This window comes from Aedes albopictus, chromosome 3 (genome assembly GCF_035046485.1).
Source record: "Aedes albopictus strain Foshan chromosome 3, AalbF5, whole genome shotgun sequence".
Lineage (NCBI taxonomy): Eukaryota > Metazoa > Arthropoda > Insecta > Diptera > Culicidae > Aedes > Aedes albopictus.
The window spans coordinates 168799826-168807079 of NC_085138.1; positions in this window are offsets into that span (position 1 = coordinate 168799826).

A 7254-nucleotide genomic window follows, 5' to 3' on the forward strand; every position below is an offset into this window, starting at 1 on the left:
GCTTTTTTCCAAACGATTGTGAAAAGTGTGAATCTTAGGAACTACAAAATTTTCATAAAATCTCGAATAATACAGGAAATTAGTATTTTCAGTTTGAACTTTACATTCATCGTGACAATCCCATGTCATATTGCTTGAAAACAACCACGTGTACATAAAAATACATTCACATATAAATGGGGAAAAGTGTGAATCATAAACACTACAAAATCTTCGCAAAATTACGTATAATACAGATAATTTGTATATTCGGTTTGAACTTTGTATTCAGCGCGACAACCCCTATGTTTTATTGCTTGAAAATAATCACGTGCACATGAGAAAGCTTTTTCCAAATGATTGTGAAAAGTGTGAATCTTAGAAACTACAAAATTTTCATAAAATCACGTATAATACAGAAAATGAGTATTTTCAGTTTGAAGTTTACGTTCATCGCGACAATCCCAAGTTATATTGCTTGAAAACAATCACGTGTACATAAGAATACATTTACAGATAAATGGGGACAAGTGTGAATCAGAAAAACTACAAAATTTTCACAAAATTACGTATAATACAGATAATTTGTATATTCGGTTTGAACTTTATATTCATCGCGACAACCCCTGTTTTTTATTGCTTGAAAACAATCACGTTCACACGAGAAAGCTTTTTCCAAACGATTGTGAAAAGTGTGAATCTAAAAAACTACAAAATTTTCATAAAATCACGTATAATACAGGAAATGAGTATTTTCAGTTTGAACTTTACGTTCATCGCGACAATTCCCATGTTATATTGCTTGAAAACAACCACGTGTACAAAAAAATACATTTACAGATAATTAGGGACAAGTGTGAGTCATAAAAACTAATTTACGTATTTACGTAAATTTACGTAATTTACGTAAAATTACGTATAATACAGAAAATTTGTATATTCGGTTTGAACTTTATATTCATCGCGACAACACCTGTGTTTTATTGCTTGAAAACAATCACGTGTACATGAGAAAACTTTTTCCGACCGTTCGTGAAAAGTGTGTATCTCAGGAACTACAACATTTTCACAAAATCACGTATAATACAGGAAATTTGTATTTTCAGTTTGAACTTCACGTTTATCGCGACATCCCTTGTGTTTATTGCTTGAAAATAATCACGTGTACATAGGAATACTTTTCAAAGCGAAAGTGAGAAGTGTGAATCGTAAAAATATAAAATCTTCACAAAATTATGTATAATACAGAAAATAAGTATACTCGGTTTGAACTTCACATTTGTCGTAACAACCCTTGTGTTTTATTCCTTGAGAACAATCGCATGTGCATAAGAATACCTATTAAAAACGATTGTGAGATGTGTAAATCTTTGGAACTAAAAAAAACCACAAAATTACGTGAAATACTGGAAATTTGTTTTTTTTCTGTTTTACATTTCACGTCCGTCGCAACAATCCATGTCTCTCATTGCTTAAAAACAATTACTTACATACATAAGAATACATTTCTACAGCGATAGGGAGAAGTATGAATTATAAAAACTGCACAGTTTTCACAATTTTATGTATAATACAGGAAGTTTGTATTTGTGGTTGGAGCTCAACATTCATCGCGACAACCGCTGTGTATTATTTTTTAAACATGCATGTGTATGAGAAGTATGATAAGTATGATTCTTCAAAACTACAAAATCTTCAAACAATTACGTGCAATACAGGGAATTTTAATTCTCGATTTTAACTGCACGTTCGTCGCGACAGCCCCTGTGTTTGATTGCTTGAAAACAATCACGTGTACATAAGAATACTTTTCAGAGTGATTGTAAGAAGTGTGAATTTAGGAAACTACAAAATCTTCACAAAATTACGTATAATACAGAAAATTTTTATTTGCGGTTCGAACTCAGCATTCATCGCGATTACCACTGTCTTTATTTTTTGAAAACAATCACAAGTACATGAGAACAACATTCCTAAACAATTGAAAGAATTTTGATTCCTATAAACCACAAAACATTCACAAAGTTGCGAATAATACAGGGATTTTTTTCAGTTTGAAGACGATCAAGAGTGCATGAGAATACTTTCCAGATTAATTTTGAGAAGTTTGTAAACTTTAAATGTATAATCTTTACGATATTACGTACAGTGGCGGTTCCCTAACCTCAAACCCACCTGTTCAACATATATCCATTTTTGAATTTCATGAACATTAGTAGAACATTACATATGTTACTGTTTTGATACATTTTCAATTTGATTTTAAACGCATTTTTTTTTTAATTTTCGAAACACTATTGAGTACGTATAATGCAAGATAAATTTTAAGTTCGAGCTCAGCATTGATCGTGACAACCTTATTGCTTTTTTGCTTGAAAATAATCAAGTACATAAAAATACATTTTCAGAATGATTATTAGAAGGTGGAACTATTAGAACTACAATATCTTCACAAAATTCCGTAAAATACAATTTTTTTTAAATTTTTGGTGAAAATACAACGTTTGTAGCAGCATCCTCTTTGTATAATTATTTTGAATTAATCAAGAGTACATGAGAATAACTTTTTAGCATAATCTATATTTGTCCACTTATTAATTTCTTGTTTCGAATTGTGTATGTTCTTACTGTTGGATGATATATAGGAGGTTGATATGCACATTCAACATCTTGCAGATCTTGTTTCAATTGTGCAATTTATTTCACGCATCTAACCTGAAGGGTTTCTAAAGTTAGAATCGAACATAACAAATTTCTGTGGTATTACTAATTTAGCGAAATTTATATAGTTTTTTTTTTAATTATCGTTTCTTCAAGTTAATCTTAAAAATCATACAATTGTACGTGTAATTATTTGTGATCTATTGAATATAGCGGTTTACCTGACGCTTGTTGAGTGTTAACATATCTTTTTATTATCCGATTTTTATAAAGATTTCTAGGATTTTAAAACACCTATGCACGCATACCAGGAACCTAAGTATTAACGAACTTGCATGAACCTAAAATCTTTTTCCATAGGGTTTCAGCATATGGTCCAACCTTTCAGAAAAGCCTAAGTTTAAAATATTCTATCGGTGAAAATTGAAATAAATCAAGTTTGAAGATTTTCTATCAAATGAGGTATATTTAGAACATAATTTTGATGATCATCCAGAACTGCAAGCAACAAGGCATCGTGCGTGACCTGTCACATACCCGATGGCCTCTTCATAGTTTTCTGAACATTATATTCACTTGTCATTTCTCCGGTATCTGTGTTATATGATCAGACCAAGGGAGTCTGCCGTGATTAATAAGCTTATTTTTTTTAATTCTTTGGGCTTCGTGGTCGTTAAACTTTCAGGTGTGTAGTAAGTCTTGGAGTGAGAGTCGGAAGAAACGTTTCGTGAAACGAAAAATTCCTTACTGGGTTCTGTGTGTTTTCTGTTATTATTAATGTTCAATCTGTTCATACTCTGACCGAAGCCTGTGTGAATTGCCATATTTGTTTAATATTTTAAATGACATAACCCGAGCGAAGAGAATACCTTACAAATACCACGCAAAGTGCAACCTGTGCTCTAACACCTAAAGTTGTTTTTGTTATGTTTTTCTACGAAATGAGCTTAAAATTTCCGGTGTTATTTATACAAAATTATGAAATTTGTTTTAGTTATTTTGCCTCCTTATGAAGGGCATATTGAGGTTTGACAGTATTTAAGATAATTACCTTGATATTTTATTCATTTGTGATTATTTTCTGTACGGGAACGGCACGATTTCTACACCAGCCATCTTCTTTACTCCTACCACAATATCTCAGCTCCATTACATTTTATTTAATAACTTAATAATATTTAATAATTTAATATCAACTTAATAATTGATTCATGAATGAAGTTCAAATGTTTGATTCTGTTGTTTCAAAACATTCATTTCGTGTTCAATATTCAATTTGATAAAATGTTACCAGATGAGCCCTATTTGAAATTTTGATTTCATATGTCGGAACAAAAGAACATGTGTTTTGTATGTGCAGTGTAACAGGATTGGTCTTAAATATTCCAAGGATTCCAAAGACATTTGCTCATGCGCGTAGCTAGAGCGCATGTGGCCCCTCAGCTCTAATGTCGAGCGTGTTTGCTTTGCTTTACAGCCAGCGCGCTCGACGTCATATTCCGACGTCAACGACGTCAACTGTAAGGTCCTCTTCAATGTCTCGTACTTGATTCATTAGAAGATTTTCTCTTACTTACAGATATTCAACTAACACATCCAAGTATTTTATCAAATTTTGAAAAACAAATTCATAGCATTTTTTTAACGAGTATTGAGTTTTACAATTAAAGTCTTACGAAACCTATTGCAAGGCACACGGTAGATTTAAATATTTTTACTGCTCTCACAAATTATTAACAAGAGAAATTTGGAAACAAATCACTACCACGGAAGCATTTGGATTGGCGAAGGAACTAAATTACATGTTGAGTACACTCATGGAATTCAAAACATAAAAATAAACATGGCAAGCAAAATATTTTATTTATCCGGCACTACCACGGTTAAAAATATGAGTTTATTTAAACGTGTTGTACAAAATACAACAGCACGACTTCTGAATGGTTAAATCAATGTATTCTAAAATAATGATATTGCATGAAAATCCATCCAAATTATTTACCTGTTCAACATTATTAATCATTTGTAAAGTGTTACTTCATGAGTCGTGCAATGTAATGTTCATGTTGCGGTTCACAGAAAAAAAAAATGCGCTTATATAGAGTACGACACACTTCCTTGGGCTGGTTATATCAATCGGATGCCGGAATATTATTGTCGTTTTCCTTCTATAAAGAGCCAAGGTGTTGGGTTCGTAATTCGTAACGCAAATGACACATAGCTATTTGCAACTATGTTTATAGAATATAATGTGGCTATGACTAAACGTTCTGAACCGCTGTGTTTGACTAACGACCGGGTCATGTGGAAGTAAAATCTCCGTACGACATAAATTGATGACGAAAATGTAAGTTCATAAAAGCAATCCATAAGGCAGGTATGCTTTATGTAATAACTAATTAAAAAATGTGTTACTATGAGACTCTACAGATAGGTTTCAGCATAACGATACGTCAAAATTATGTTCTGAATATACCTCATTTGACAGAAAATCTTCAAACATGATTTATTTCATTTTTCACCGATAGAATATTTTGAACTTAGGCTTTTCTGAAAGGTTAGACCATAAGCTAAAACCCTATGGAAAAAGATTTTAGGTCCATGCAAGTTCGATAATACTTAGGTTCCTGGTATGCGTGCTATGGTAAATAAAAAACCTCGTTTGTAAACGCTGTTAGACCAGGTGACTTATTTTTACGTACGGGAAGTTTTGATCTAATAGTATAATTTCCTAAATTAAACATAATTTCGTGATGATCTATAGCGCTCACTACAGCTCAAGGGCGTAGCCAGCTTTTCGGTCATTGAGGGAAGGGGAGGAGGTGAAGCACCCTAAGCAAATGTGTACCTACTAGCAACTAAACGCAACACGATGAAATTAAAAATAATAACATTATATTCAAAAGCGTTTCTAACCCTTTAGCAGTCACACTGTTGTATTTTGTACAATACGTTAAAAAGATTGCCTGTTCTACAAAAAATCAAGGTAGTGCTGGTAGCGGTGGCAAATTTCTAAGGATTTTTATTTACTCGTGCATTATTTCTTCTGGAGCTCAGATTTTTTTTTGCATTAAGAAAGCATTCGTAAGTAATTATAAATAAACTTTTTTGGAAATATCGAACTCTTGAGGACTAGCCCAGACTTTTCTTCATGATTTCCTTCAACATATTTTTTTCCAGTACAACATAGTGAAAACCCGTCCTAATGCTTATTGGCAATCTTGGAATGTCCTGGGCCTCCATTCCTCTGAAAATAAACCTTCAGTTGAATCGTTCCGAGTACATCCTTGCTGGAATCTCTCTAAAGGTGGTATTATACACCTATATACTGCATGCACTCATGTCAGAGCATAATCCTACAGAAATGTCAATTAACGTATTTCTAGAAGGATCCTTGGAAGATTTGAAAAAATCCTAGATCTTGTACCGACTTTTCGAACCCTCTAAGCAGAATACCCTCTTCGAATGAGTGTAATCAGTTTTGTACCTTTTAAGTCCGCCCTATGTTGCTTATCCTTTGACAGATACGCGTATTTCGACTACCACTTGTAATCTTCCTCAGTGTCAGTTATCCACATGGATAACTGGATAACTGACACTGAGGAAGATTACAAGTGGTAGTCGAAATACGCGTATCTGTCAAAGGATAAGCAACAAAGGGCGGAATTAAAAGGTACGAAACTGATTACACTCATTCGAAAAATCCTAGAGTTTATTCAAAAAGAAATGTTTGGAAGAATTTGAGATGAATTTCCTGGAGGAATTCCTGGTGCAATTTTCAGAGCAATTTCGGGATGAATACATGGGAGAATTCTGAAAGAGTCTTCCCTGAGTGATTCCCTGGAGAAATGTATGAAAGCATTTTTAGCATGTAAGTACTTAGAGGTTTAAAGTAAGTCACTGTGACTTCTGCATAACCCAAAACCTGCCCTGCCATGACTCTTTTGTGGCATGTGTGTTGCTTGGAAGATTCCCTGGAGGACTAATAGTATCGCTTATTAAATGAATTATTAATGGAATCACTGAGTAAACTTGATTGATTTATCTTTTTTGAGAGACTTTCAGCTCTTGGCTGAGGCCTGAGTAAACTTCTGAAGAAACTGCTGGAGGGATTACTGAAAGAATCCTCGGATAATTTTCTGGTTCTTGTATGAATCTTTATTAAATTATCTTCCAACACTATTCGCTGGATAAATTCCTCCAGAAATTGTTGAAATAATAAAAAAAAAAAAACGATCAGGTAATCCTAGAGAAATTCCAGAGTACATCCCTGGAGAAGATGACTGATGGATTTCTGAAATTTCTGAAGGAACTTCTATATGTAAATACATTTAGAAAAGAACATGAGAGGAATTTCTGAAGATATCACTTGTAGAATTCCTAGAGCAATCCCTGGAAGAATTCCAGGAAAATCGCGTAAGAATTTCCGAAGTAATCCCTGGAATATTATTTTAAAGTATACCAAAAAGAATTATTGGATAAACTCTGGGAGGAGTCCCTCGAGAAACTTGTGAAGAAATCTCTTGAGGAATTCCTAGAAGAAATCCTAGATAAATTTCTGGAGGGTACCTTGGAGTATTTCGGCATCAACATTTCAAAAGGGCGTAACTGCTT